Source organism: Myotis yumanensis, unplaced genomic scaffold (genome assembly GCF_028538775.1).
Source record: "Myotis yumanensis isolate MYYU_CA2020_CCGP unplaced genomic scaffold, mMyoYum1.0.hap1 SCAF_11, whole genome shotgun sequence".
In the NCBI taxonomy this organism is placed as follows: domain Eukaryota; kingdom Metazoa; phylum Chordata; class Mammalia; order Chiroptera; family Vespertilionidae; genus Myotis; species Myotis yumanensis.
Window position 1 is genome coordinate 45,654,106 of NW_027223762.1, and position 13,598 is coordinate 45,667,703.

Sequence of the window (13,598 nt, forward strand, 5' to 3'; positions counted from 1 at the left end):
CCCAATACGACGTTACCTCTGATTAATGACAGGTTTTAAATCAAAACACACTCCCCAGTTAAACTATAAACATAGCTGAGTGTAAATTTTGCTTCTTTTCCCCCCTTCATGTTCCATAGGGAGATTTTCATGCCCAGGCTGACACCTCCTCTACGTTTTTCATCTTGGCCAACAAGGTTAAATAAGCATAAACGTCACTTGAATAAATCATCCACACAAAACACTCTGTTATGACCAACAGGAAGCCACTGTAAAAACGAGAGGTTTCAATCATTAAAAAAAAAAAAAATGAGGCAATGGAACAATAAAACATGCCCAGTGGCACTGCTAATAATTGATCTTTAAGAAAATGCATGTTAGATCCCTACCACCACACATATGACCCTAGATAGCTGTCTCTTAGATAAACATGTCTCCCATTATCAAAAACACCATTGATCCTCATAAAATTGAGACACCCATGACCCATTAAAACTTGTACATCACAGGTAGCACACTATTAAAAGTCATTTTTAAAGGAATAAGGAACACTAGCGTTCACGATGAAGTATAAACTTTGAATTAAAGCATAACTGAGCCCTGTTCCGAGGCTGCCTGCAACCCTTCCAGATTCCTCAGAGATTTCTTTCCTGTAACTGTGGAAGGTGTGAGCTTGAGAAATTAATCGAGTGGTTTGTTTGGAAAGATAAATGGGCAAACACAGAACAGAAGACAAAACATACCAAACTATTCATTTCCTTGAAGGGTGTGCACTAACTAGACCAGATGGTGGTGGCAGGCATTGGAACTTCTGAAAGCCCCACAGAGCATCCACTTCTCAGATTCATAAATTTCATGGTAGCACGTTCTGGAACACAGTGTCCTTATGCTCAGGTGTGTTAGATCTAATCAAACCAAGTGCACGGCACTCTGTTCATTACTCTGGTGCCCGAATTGGAGTGATTTCCATTTGCCACCAGCAACAAGTCAGTCCTCTGTGTCTGCACACAGTGATGGAGTTTGGGATCTACTTTGTTGGTGTTGTGTGTGTTTAATCCTCACCTGAAGTTAATGTTTTTATTGATTTTTGCTGGGGTCCAATCCCAGCGGGTCCAGGGGTCCCCAAAGGTGTGGACGGAGTCGGCGAAGAAGGAATGACACGAAGACAGCCTTCAGTTGATCAGCAGCCTAGTCAGGACCTCTAGCCAGGATCTCCAGCCAAAATTCTGGTCGGAGTTCTGGTTAGGAGCTGATGAGGATCTGATGAGGATCTGATGTTTATTGTCTTGTTACATCTATATTTATACCAGCGGATTTTAATCCTGTCAATTTCTATTACAAAGGTTAGGGCATTTCTTATCTCCATTCCAGGGAGTAAAGATTATGTAGCTTAACTACCCGCCTGGCACTTAATTAAGGGGTTGTATCCCCTCCCTAACCTCAGGGAAAAATCCCCACCTGAGGAAACAACCTTTCTCGGAGAGGTGACCCTGGTTAAAACACATGGCGCTAAGGAGAGCAAACATATTAAGAACAATATGCTATATATGCCAGGTCCCTTGAAACATATGCTGTGCAGATGTTTCTTTCCTGCAGCGACTGTGTCAAGCAGCAAGGATGGACCGGCTTCCGGCAGATTTTGAGAGAGAGAAAAAGGGAGAGAGAGAGAGGGAGAGAGAGAAAAAAAATTGATGTGAGAAACATGGATCAGTTGCCTCCCACACATGCCCCTGACCAGGGATCAAACCCGCAACCTAGGTATGTGTTCTGATGAGGAATAGAACACACAACCTTTTGGTGCATGGGATGATGCTCCAACCAACTGAGCCACCCAGCCAGGCTTCTTTCTTTGGGGTGGGGGGGAGGACAGGGGGCATATACTTTGGATGTGAAAGTCTGATTCATTTTCTTCACCAATAGGTCCACAATGAGAATCCTTTAAATTAGCTATTAAAGTATTTATAATATGACTAGAGGCCCGGTGCACAAAATTCATGCACTGGGAGGGGGGGTAGGGTTCCCTCAGTCCGGCCTGAGCCCTCTCGCAGTCCAGGACCCCTCGCCCTAACTGCCCTCCTGCTCGCTGCTCCTTACCACTTGGCTCACTGCTCTTTAGTGCTGCCAAGGAGGCAGGAGAGGCTCGCCAGCCACGAGGTGAGCCCAGTTTCTGACTGAGCAGTGCTCCTCCTGTAGAAGTGCACTGACCAACAGGGGGCAGCTCCTGCATTGAGCGTCTGCCCCCTGGTTGTCAGTGCTCATCATAGCAACCGGTCATTCTGGTTGTTCCACCTTAATGGTTGCTTAGGCTTTTATCATATAGATGCTTTTGGTTTGTTTTTAATGGTTTACTATACTTCTCAGAAGCAGAGGGTTTACTTTGCAGTAGTCTTCCCTATCTGCAGTTTCACTTCGAGGTTTTATTTACCCGTGGCCAACCGAAGTCCAAAATATTAAATGGAAAATCCCAGAAATAAACACTGTATAAGTTTTAAATTGTGTGCTGTACTGAGTAGCATGCTGAAATCTCACCCAGCCCCACTGCTGCTCACCCAGGATGGGACTTGCCCGGCATATCCAGGCTGTTTATGTTTACCTGCCCATTAGCCACTTAGTAGCCATCTAGGTTTTCCAATTAACTGTCTCAATATCACAGTGCTTGGGTTCAAGTGACCCTTATTTTACTTAATAATAGCCCCACGGTGCAAGCGCAGCGATGCTGGCAATTCAGATATGCAAAAGAGAAGTCTTAAGGACTTCCTTAAGTGAAAAGGTCCATACTAGTATAGTGCAATAAGATCTTTTGAGAGAGAGAAAGAGACCACATTCACATAACTTTTATTAAAGCATATTGCTATAACTGTTCTATTTTATTATTGTTGTTGTTAATCCTGGACTGTGCCTAATTTATAAATTAAACTTTATCATGGTTATCCTTACTAATAAAAGCCTAGGTCAGTGGTCAGTAAACTGCAGCTCGCAAGCCACATGCAGCTCTTTGGCCCCTTGAGTGTGGCTCTTCCTAAGCCTTAGGCATACCCTAATTAAGTTAATAACAATGTGCCTACCTATATAGTGTAAGTTTAAAAAATTTGGTTCTCAAAAGAAATTTCAATCTTTGTAGTGTTGATATTTGGCTCTGTTGACTAATGAGTTTGCCAACCACTGGCCTAAGTGGTCGTTATGCCGTGATGCCCTCACGCCATCACAACATGGCTGCTTGTACAGCGGGCGCGCGCTGGTGGGCAAGGCTGGGCTTAAAGCTGCATGTGTGGCACGGAGCTTGCCTGGGAGTCCCGCCTCCTGCCAGCTCAGAGCAGTGAGGTCTGCCTGGGGGCCCCCGGCTCCGTGGGGTGAGGCCTGCCTGGGGATCCTGCCTCCTCCCGACTCCGCGGGCTAGGCCTGCCTCTTTGGGGCAATCCATCGAAGAGCCCCGGAAAATGAGCGGGGCCTACCTATTTGGGGTGATTGATCACAGGGCTCCTGCACTGTGACAGGGCACAGGCCAGGCTGGGGGACTCCCCCCCCCCCCCCCCGCCCCGCCCCTGAGTGCACAAATTTCATGCACTGGGGCTCTAGTGTATATATAGGAAAAAATAGTATATATGGCAGCGGTTCTCAACCTGTGGGTTGCGACCTCTTTGGGGGTCGAATGACCCTTTCACAGGGGTCGCCTAAGACCATCGGAAAACACATATATAATTACATATTGTTTTTGTGATGAATCACTATGCTTTAATTATGTTCAATTTGTAACAATGAAAATACATCCTGTATATCAGATATTTACATTATGATTCATAACAGTAGCAAATTACAGTTATGAAGTAGCAACAAAAATAATTTTATGGTTGGGGGTCACCACTCATGAGGAACTGTATTAAAGAGTCACGGCATTAGGAAGGTTGAGAACCACTGATATATGGGGTTAGGTACTATCTGTAGTTTTAGACATCCACTGGGGTCTTGGAACATATCCCCCATAGATAAGGGGGGGAGGGACGACTATAATGAGATATAGAGTGACAGAGCTTCCACACAGATGTGTGACCTCAAACTCTCCAGCCCGGGGCCACAGGGGAATTTGGTCAGGTCAGGGGGTCTTCTCTATGCCTCAGGCCCCTGCTTGCTGGGCCTTTCTTCCTCCATCGACTTCCTCATCCCTTGTCTTTGATCTTCCCACTGCCTCCTTCCCCTCAACCTTGAACTTGCCCAAACCTGCCCCATCATTTAAAACACATGAACAAATTACTATTCAATAGGTCTTCCACGTTCTGCACCCAATTATAGATCTTTTCCCACTTTTATTTCTCTTCATAACCAAACCTCAAACAAATACAGTGGGGCCTTGACTTAAGAGTGTCCCGACTAACGAGTTTTTCGAGATACGAGCCATCTCTTGGCAGATTTTTTGCTTTGAGTTTCGAGCTAAAATTCAGGTTACGAGCCAGCTTCAGATACCCCACTGCTAGTTGGTGCAGCGAACGTCACAGTGAACGCCATAACATCAGCCCAGCATCACGTGTCTCACTCGTTCACTTTAATGATTTGACATACGAGTAATTTGAGTTACGAGCTCTGTCACGGAACGAATTAAACTCGTAAGTCAAGGCCCCACTGTAGGTGTATTTATTATCAGTCACTTTCTTAACGTCCATTCAGTCATTCAACTTACTGTAGTCTGGTTTCTGTTGCCAACACTCCAGGGAAACAGCCTTCATTCAAGTCCCAAATAGCTTCCCAGTGTCAAAATCCATTCGCTGCCCCTGCGCTGGGGTTGATGACCTCTGGCAGCGTTTGCATTGCTCGCCTGTGGCGGTGACCTCTGGCAGTGCTTTTCCTGTTGGCCTCTTCCCCGTTCCCAGGCTCTCCTCTCTTCACGGTGCACTTCCCCACTTCCCAGATCCCCGCCCACCGCTGGGAGCACTCCTCCTCTGTGACCTCCCATAACTGACTTTGCTTCATAGCAAAGGCATCCGTTCACATCACTGAACTTTTCAGGGTCAGCCACTCGCTCACATGGTGAAGTCTAGACTCCTGTGCATGGGTGCACAGCCCTTCCCCTGGCCACGCCTGCTTCCCCACCCCCCCGCCCCCCCCCATCCAGTAACAACCTGTCTTACTCTCCGAGTATCCATCTCTTTACAGTCTCCCACACATGCCAGGCTATTTCACGCTTCTGTTCCTCTGTACAGAATGTTCTCGACTCCACTCCCATCCTCCCCTGAAGAATGTTCTCAACTCCACCCCCATCCTCCTCCAGCTCATCTCTGAAGACTCAGAACAAAGGTGAGCCATTCTGGAAGCCTTCCCTGTCCCCAGACAGAGGCGGTGCTCCCTGGGAGCCCCTGGCATCTGTGACATGTCTTCACGTTGAGGTCTGCACTGTGTCACCTCACCTGGATCTGAGTCTTGTGAGCGTAATAGGTGCTCGTTTATCTGTTTTATGTTTGGTAGAGTACCTAGCACTTAGTAGGTGCTGCTCTCTGATTAGCAAGAAACCTCACAACTTCTTGTATTTCTCTCAATTGAATTGAATTTGCCCTGAGCTTTCTACTCTCCCCCTTGAGATTTAATCTGTCATTATTGGGGCACGCCTCCTCCCCAGGGTCACGAGGCGATCTCTGGTGACTTGTGCCATACACAGCATGCAAAGAGGGCCCTCCGGACTCTGCCTGCACTGGCACCTCCTCCAGGCTTCAGTCCAAGCCGGCATGGAACCAGGAGGCAGGTTCTTCTGAGGCCTGGGCCTTGGAAATTTTTTCCCCCCCACAGGAACTTTAAGGCCGCAGCTCTTAATTAGTCATGTCTACCCCACCCCACTCCTGCCCCGGTTGTGGGTGTTGTGGGTCAGGTGTCCATACCTCATGAGTACCCCCAGCGATCCTGCTCTTTCTTTCCTTCTCAGGGACTCAGTCTTCCGTCAGGCTGCGCACCCTCAGAAACCCACAGCCCCCCTCCTGCCGGTCCCTCAATAAGTACAGGCAGCAAAGACAAAAGCAGGAGGAAGAATGTCTTCTCGGATTAGAACGTCTGTTTTCAGCTCTGCAGCAACACAAAGACCCCAAAGACAAGGGCACACCAGGGTCTTACTACCTCCTTGAGGCAGAGGAGGGAAGGGTATCTATAGGGAAGAGAACAAGACACAAAAGGGTATCTCAGGAAGCTATTCTGCCCCAGAACCTTCAATGAATTTGTTCAGTTATTTAACAAAAGCTGAAATGTCCATGAAAAAAAAAAAATGAATGCAATTGCTCTCCCAAAGAGAGACACCTCCTCCTGGCAGGACTCCAGACTCAACTGTAGCCTTCTCATTGTTTCCCTGGGAAAGAGGCCCGGCATCCCAGGGATCCTCCCGCCTGTGGCCCAGGAGGGCCACTCACGTGGCCGGGTTTATTTGAGCTGCTGACTTGGGTTGCTGACGCGGCCATTTGCCGCAGCTGCACTCACTCACTTTCTCTCATGGATGATTTTAATCTCTCTCATTTTTGCCCAGCCTGTGAGAACACTGAAAGCCTGGTTCAGAGGGGGCAGGAGATAGACAGTGCAAGTCAGGAGTTGAGCAGCGGGTAAATCCTAGGGGAGGAAGCAAACGTGTATGTAATCCTTTCAGGAAAACGAGCATTATTGGAGAGGAGAGAGCTGCCAGTGGAACTTTGTTCCAAGAATAAATAGCACATTTTCCCTCAGTGTTTGCTTTTCTCTCTTTGATCCCCTCGAAACCCTCTGGAAATGCCTGGCCAGCAGCTTTGCTCCCCTCGGAGGCTGGGGAGAAGGGGCCCCAAGCACTCCCTTGAGAGTCCTCCAATGGAGGCATCAGCAGGGCTCCCGGCAATGCTGGAGCCACAGGCCTGTGGAGGGAGGAGGAGCTAGACGTTTTCGTAACGTTTAATCACCACAAATATGCCACAGTGTTTCCAAACATGTCATCGTGATGCCCAGAAGCTGTTTAAAATGGAGCCATCGTGGAGAGGGTCTGTGACCAAAGCCACTGGGAGCCTTGGGAGCTGGCAAGTTAAGGAAAAGCAGAGCTCAAGGGGGGTTAATGTTTAGCTCTGGTCCCAGGCGGTGGTAAATGCCTGCACGCAGGGAGGCTGAGGCGAGCATGCCCTCTCCGCGGGGAGTTTATGGTTCACATGCTCTAGAGACCACAGTCCATAGTTACACAGGTTTCCGGTCTTTCCCCAAACAGCTTTATTTCCAGGGAGTTTCGGGCAGGACCACACCAATGAAAGATAAGGGCCTTGGCATCAAACAGACCTGCCATTAGTTTTGGTTCTTCCACTCGCTTGTTGTGAAGTCAGCCAAGTGAGGTACTTGGTTTCCTTGTCTGCCAGGTGGGAATGATAATGCTTGCAGGATGCTCATGAGCAATATGAAATGCTGCATGTAAACCTAGCCTTTTTTAAAAAAATATATTTTATTGATTTTTTACAGAGAGGAAGGGAGAGGGACAGAGAGTTAGAAACATCGATCAGCTGCCTCCTGCACACCCTCTATTGGGAATGTGCCTGCAACCAAGGTACATGCCCTTGACCGGAATCGAACCTGGGACCCTTCAGTCGGCAGGCCGACGCTCTATCCACTGAGCCAAACCAGTCAGGGTTAAACCTAGCCTTTTGCTCAACTCTGTGTTCAATAAGTGCCAGTTTCCTTCCACCTCTGCGTCCACGCAGTGTATTACTCAAATCAGAAAATACTAAGCACTGATTAATGGTAAGACTTGTCCCAGGTTTATATGGAAAGCCAAGGCATATAAAACCCATTCAATGGGAAACGACATACAAAATAAGGAATCAAGTCTGGAAAGTGTCAAGTAACAGGTACGTGTGTTGTCATAAATAAAACTTCACAGGAGGCGCCGATCAATGGCCAATGCTGACAGTCAGTGCTAGGGGCTTGGGAGGGAAAGCTTTAGGGAGGGGGTTGGGCTTGCTCTGGACGGAGAGCCAAGGAACAACCAGACGTGTTTTGGAAAAGCTAACAGACTTACTGTGTTTCATAGGATCCCCTTAGGGATACTTTGGGAAATATTTGGAAAGGAAATTGGGGGATATAGTAAAGACAGTGGCGAATTCTTTGTCACTGTCTCAATCAAGAGGCAGACTTGACTTCTCCTCTCCTTGATCTGGACTGGTTCCATGAGTGATTAACAAATAGACCATAGCAGACATACTACTGTGTCAGTTTTGGACCTAGTCTTTAAGAGAATCAGTAGCTTTACTTCCTGCTTCTTAGAACTTTTGCTCTTAAGACTTTGCCTCTTTGAATCCAGCTACCAGGCTGTGAGAAGCCCAAGCTATATGGAGAAGCCATGAGTGGGCTCTTTGATGAAAACCCCAACTAAGCTGCCCAACAGGCAGTATCAAGAGCAGCCATATGAGTGAGCCATCTTGCATATTCCAACCCTGTCAAGTCCCCAGATGACTGCAGTTGATACCCATATGGAGCAGAAGATCCACCCAACTGATCCCAATCAACCTACAGAATTGTAATAATATAGAATGGTCTTGCTCTTAGATGTAAACTTTGGAGTGATATGTTACACAACAATAGGTAATTAAAACAGAGCCGTAACTGGTTTGGCTCAGTGGATAGAGCGTTGGCCTGCGGACTGGGGGGTCCCGGGTTCGATTCCGGTCAAGGGCATGTACCTTGGTTGCGGGCACATCCCCAGTGGGAGGTGTGCAGGAGGCAGCTGATCGATGTTTCTCTCTCATTGATGTTTCTAACTCTCTCTCTCCCTTCCTCTCAGTAAAAAATCAATAAAATATATTTTTTTAAAAATACAGAAAGGAACTTGTGGGAGGCCTTGAATGCCAAACACCAAAGTCTATACTTTGTCATTATCATCATCATCATCATCATCATAGAAATCATTAGTAAATTAAAACTATGTGACAGATACAGTGTTGTAAGTTATTTTAAATCCTCACCCGAGGGTATGTTTGTTGATTTTAGAGAGAGGAAGGAAGAGAGAACCCGAAACCTAGGTATGTGCCCTGACCAGGAATAGACGGGGAATAAGTTTTTAACTTATTTCTAAATTTTAACCTGCTCACGAGCCTATGTGGTAGGTACTATTGTTGTAATGTACCCCTCGAATCACAGAAGGACGCCTCAAAAATCTAATTAAAAAGTCACATTTATTGCAATCCGGGACTATGAGGGGGCATTTTGGCTCTCCCAAATCTCATAGTGATAAGATGGCCGAAACACCAGATTTATATAGGCAAAGATCACAAAGGTATTGATTACATCCCAAGGTTTGGAATGAGGAAACTGATTTGCAAAAAAGCAGTTTACAGAAGCAGAAGCAGCATGTTATCTAAATTATAGTTTTGGATCTCTGATCACTGAATTGACAGAAACACATTATCTGGTCTGGAATGAGGAAGCTGGTTTGCAAAAAAGCGGTTTACAGAAGCAGAAGCAGTTTCATGTTATCTAAATTACAGTTTTGGGGTCTCCGGAACACTGAGTCTACAGGAACACGTTAACTGGAGCCCTCTGACCTTGGGATAATTGTGCTGTTCTTCCCAAGTAAAGGAAAATGTGCTTTCTAAGACCAGTGTGACCACAACCAATGGGATAGTCACAGTACAATCAATAGGGTATTCAGTCGAATGGGGTTGAAAGGGCGAGGGCTAGGCCCTCCACCTTGCCCCAGGGTAAGGGCTAGGCCCTCCACCTTGCCCCAGGGTAAGGGCTATGCCCTCCACCTTGCCCCAGGGTAAGGGCTAGGCCCTCCACCTTGCCCCAGGGTAAGGGCTAGGCCCTCCACCTTGCCCCAGGGTAAGGGCTATGCCCTCCACCTTGCCCCAGGGTAAGGGCTACGCCCTCCACCTTGCCCCAGGGTAAGTGCTACATCTTACCTTGGCCATGTGCTTGGCAAGGAGCTTCTTCCCGGAAGTCTAAGCCTCTGCTAGCCACACCCAGGAACAAGACACCGACTTGTGCCTGGCCAATCGGCAGAGCACAGTCCTTTCTCCTCCCCTTACTCCAACTCTCCCTATATAACCCATCTCCACACAGAGTTATCTCTCTCTGCTTCCTGCCGCTGCGTCGGCAAGATGGGGGAGCCGAGCTAGCTCGAATAAAGACTCTTATGCTTTTGCATCGGACATGGCTGGCTCCCTGGTGTGGTTTCTTGGGGATCCTGAAATCTGGGCATAACAGGGTGATTTATATAATTCAGAAAATCAAAATAACTTTTCTATTGTTAAACAAAGCAAATAAGTGCAGAAGCCAAACAGCAGGGTTAAAGTTAAACTATAGTTTCTACCTGAGATGATTGCTACCATACTTCACTATTATTCATATTTAATAGTCAAGAAAATGAAAATTTAGAAAGTTTTAGAAATTTGCTCAAGATAATACAGCCAGAAAAATAGTAGAGATGGGATTCAACCAGCTGCATTTTGACCACTCTCAAACTTGTCATCTTCTTTCTGCAAAGAGAATAAGTAATGCTTATTATCAGAATAATAAGCTGATCATCTTGGGAGATGCAAGCACCTCTTCCAGCTGGAAACTGGCAGCCAGTTGGGAAAACACAAGCTGCCTGGGCTTGTCAAATAATTCCTGGCAAGAAAATGGCATGGGTCTCCCTCCCTTTGTTCAGTGACTGTATAGATACATAAGACAATTTGGAAAGACTGAGAATTAAAAGTTTTTAATGGGGGTTTGGTAGGAAAATAGAAGCTACTGTATTAACTACTTCTGCAGAATAACCCCTCCCCCCCAAAAATACAGTGATATATGGCAATAATCATTTATTATCTATCATGGTTTCTATGGGCCAGGAATTTAGAAGTGGCTCAACGGGGAAATTCTAGCTTGGGGTATCTCAGGAGGTTGACTGCAGTGTAGGTCATCTGAAGAATTTCCTGGAACTGGAGGGTCATCTCCAAGGCAGCTCACTCACACCGCTGGCAAGTTGGTGTTGGTGGGAGGGCTCAGTTCCCCATGGGCAAGCCTCTCCAGAGCGCTGTTTGAATGACCTCATGTCTTGAAAACTGGCTTCCCCCAGAGCATTTCTTTCAAAAGATAGAGGCAGAAGCCACGATGCCTTTTATGATGTAGCTTCAGAAGCCACACACCATCCCTCCCACCTTATTCTGTGGATTACCCAGGCCGCCCTGACTCAGTCTGGGAAGGGACTCCACAAGGTCACAAATACCAGGAGAAAGTAATCATTGGCAGAGGGTGAGAGAGGTGGATTTTGGAGGCTGGCTACCACATTCCTCAATCTACTCCAAGCATTAAAGGCTTTAAGAAAGGATATTTGAGGCTTTCACATGTTTGCAGGACTAGGGGCAAAGGTCAAGGAGGCCATTTGTGATGATCTCATCTTGCATCGTCATCATAAGAGGTTCTGAAGAGCTTACTTGAAAACTGCTTCAAATATCAGAAAAATTTGAGAAATTTCAACCATCCATCTCAGCCTGCAATTCTAAAGTGAGAGATTTTCTACAGGCTTCTGCTGGCTATCTCAGCTGCCTACAGTACCAAAGAGGGCCACTCACTAGAGAGTACCCTGAAGCTACTGAACACCTCAAATCTGCTTCCAGGGAGTGTGGTTCTTTCTATACATCTGCCTTCCAATCTCATGCAAATGCCTTTCATTGGCTGACACTACCCTAGGTGTATAGAGAGAAGGGGATTCTGGGAAATGTTACTCTTGGCCTCTCCTTAATGATGTAGGAAGTCCGTGGAAACAGTGGTGATAAAGCTGACAACAGATAATCCCTCCCAGGCTTTGGGGGGTTTTCAGTCAATGAAACATGCATAACACTATGTATTTTGGCTTGAAATTCACTGTTATGCTCCAAAGGAAGTAATAAACAGTTTTAAAAAATGTTTAAAGATTTTTACAATTGATTTTTAAAAAGAGAGGAAGGGTGGTGTCCCTAGGCCTGGCTGGCGTTTGGGCCTATCAGGTTCCCTGCCTCCTTGCCTCCTCCTTCCCTCGGTCCCTCAGCACCCTGCCAGCACTGGTCACCCGCCATGTTCCACGCCGCCCCCTGGTGGTCAGCACACATCATAGCAAGCAATTGAACTCCCGGTCTCACGGTCAAACTCCTGATGGGACACTTTGCATGTTAGCCTTTTATATAGAGAGATTCATTTTTTAAAAAGGGTGAATTTGAAGGAAGAAATGGAAGATATATGGTATAATATTCTTATCAAATTAACCTATAAATTCCATGCAATTCTAATCTGAAAAATAAAAGGCCAAGGAAGAAATGGAAGATATCTGGTACAATATTCTTATCAAATTAGACTATAACTTCTATGCAATTCTAATCAGAGGAACAAAAGGCCAAGATATAGCCAAGAGATTTCTGAAACAAAGAACTTACCCTGCAAGCTGTATAGACTTACTATAAAATAATATAGCAAGTAAGATAGTAAGATAATAACAGCCCAGACGTGGACAAATAAGTCAATGGAATAGAATAAAAAGCCCAGAAATAGACCCAAGTATGAGTCCTTGTTATAAAGTAGATGATGCATTGTAAATCATTGGGGGAAAGACAGACTATTCAATAAGTGGACCTGCCACAATGTAATTTCTATATGGAAATCTGCATAGCTGAAAAATATCATAGATATTATTGGATCTCCACCTCACACCATTCAAAAATTAAATTCCAAATTAAAAAAATAATAATAATATCTACATGACCTTGGAAAGGGAAAGGGTACTCCTAAACAAGATACAAAGAGCAAAAATCATAAAGGGTTGATTAAATAGAACTAAATTTAAACTAAAGCTTCAGTAAAATAAAAACCACTTTATTGAAAAGACAAGTGTTCCATTTTTATATTCACAGAAGAACATAAGTGGATAATTAGTATATGAAAATGCTAGTAACAGAAAAATAAAACAACAGTGAAGTTCCATGTAACACTTTTCAATGGAATAAAAGCTGAAAGTCTGACCTATTCTTGTTGGCCAGGGTGAAGGAAAACAGGAACCGTCAAATATAGCAAATACAGTTATGACTTAGTTTAACCACTTTGGAGACCTGTTTCATAATCATTGGTACCTGGACGTTAACAACCAGCAATTCCGACTCTAGATTCATACCTTGGATGAACCTGTGCTCTAGAAGGGAGTGCTGTAATTACCAAGTTTGGAAATATCCCAAATGTCCATCAGAAAGAAAACATAAATATTGGTATATAATATGATATAATAACAGTTTAAATGACTGAACTGTATTTTTTTATATATCAACAAAAATAAATTTTAACAACATAATGTTGAGTGGGAAAAGTTGCATAAAATTATGTACCAGATGATGCCATTTATATCAATTCTATAATAACAATTATATATTTGTGAATATATGTGTATTTATGCTTTTATATGACAGATTCATGATAGTTCTTGCTTCTGGGGAGAGGAGCTAAATGGAATTGGGGAGGTAAGCAAAGTAGAGTTCTCCTTTATTGTGATGTTTTATTTCTATAAAAAGAAACTAAAGCAAATATAAAATGTTGACATTTATTATTTATTTTTGGAGTTGGGTACATTGATGTTTATTTTCTATACTTCTTTTGTTTGTTTGTTTTTCACCAATTAAAAAAATCAAAGAGCTATTGCCCTTTCT

The 13,598-nt window shown here is 45.0% G+C and overlaps 1 protein-coding gene across 2 annotated transcripts in view; it reads right to left on the minus strand.

Moving 5' to 3' along the window:
• Nucleotides 1-4,885, minus strand: part of EVA1A (eva-1 homolog A, regulator of programmed cell death) — a 65,713-nt gene extending 60,828 nt beyond the window's left edge. For both annotated transcript variants that reach the window (XM_070429568.1, XM_070429563.1), the window contains exon 1: nt 4,652-4,885. The gene's annotated coding sequence lies outside the window, so the exon portion shown is untranslated. The remainder of the gene's footprint in view (nt 1-4,651) is intronic.
• Nucleotides 4,886-13,598: the final 8,713 nt, after the last annotated feature.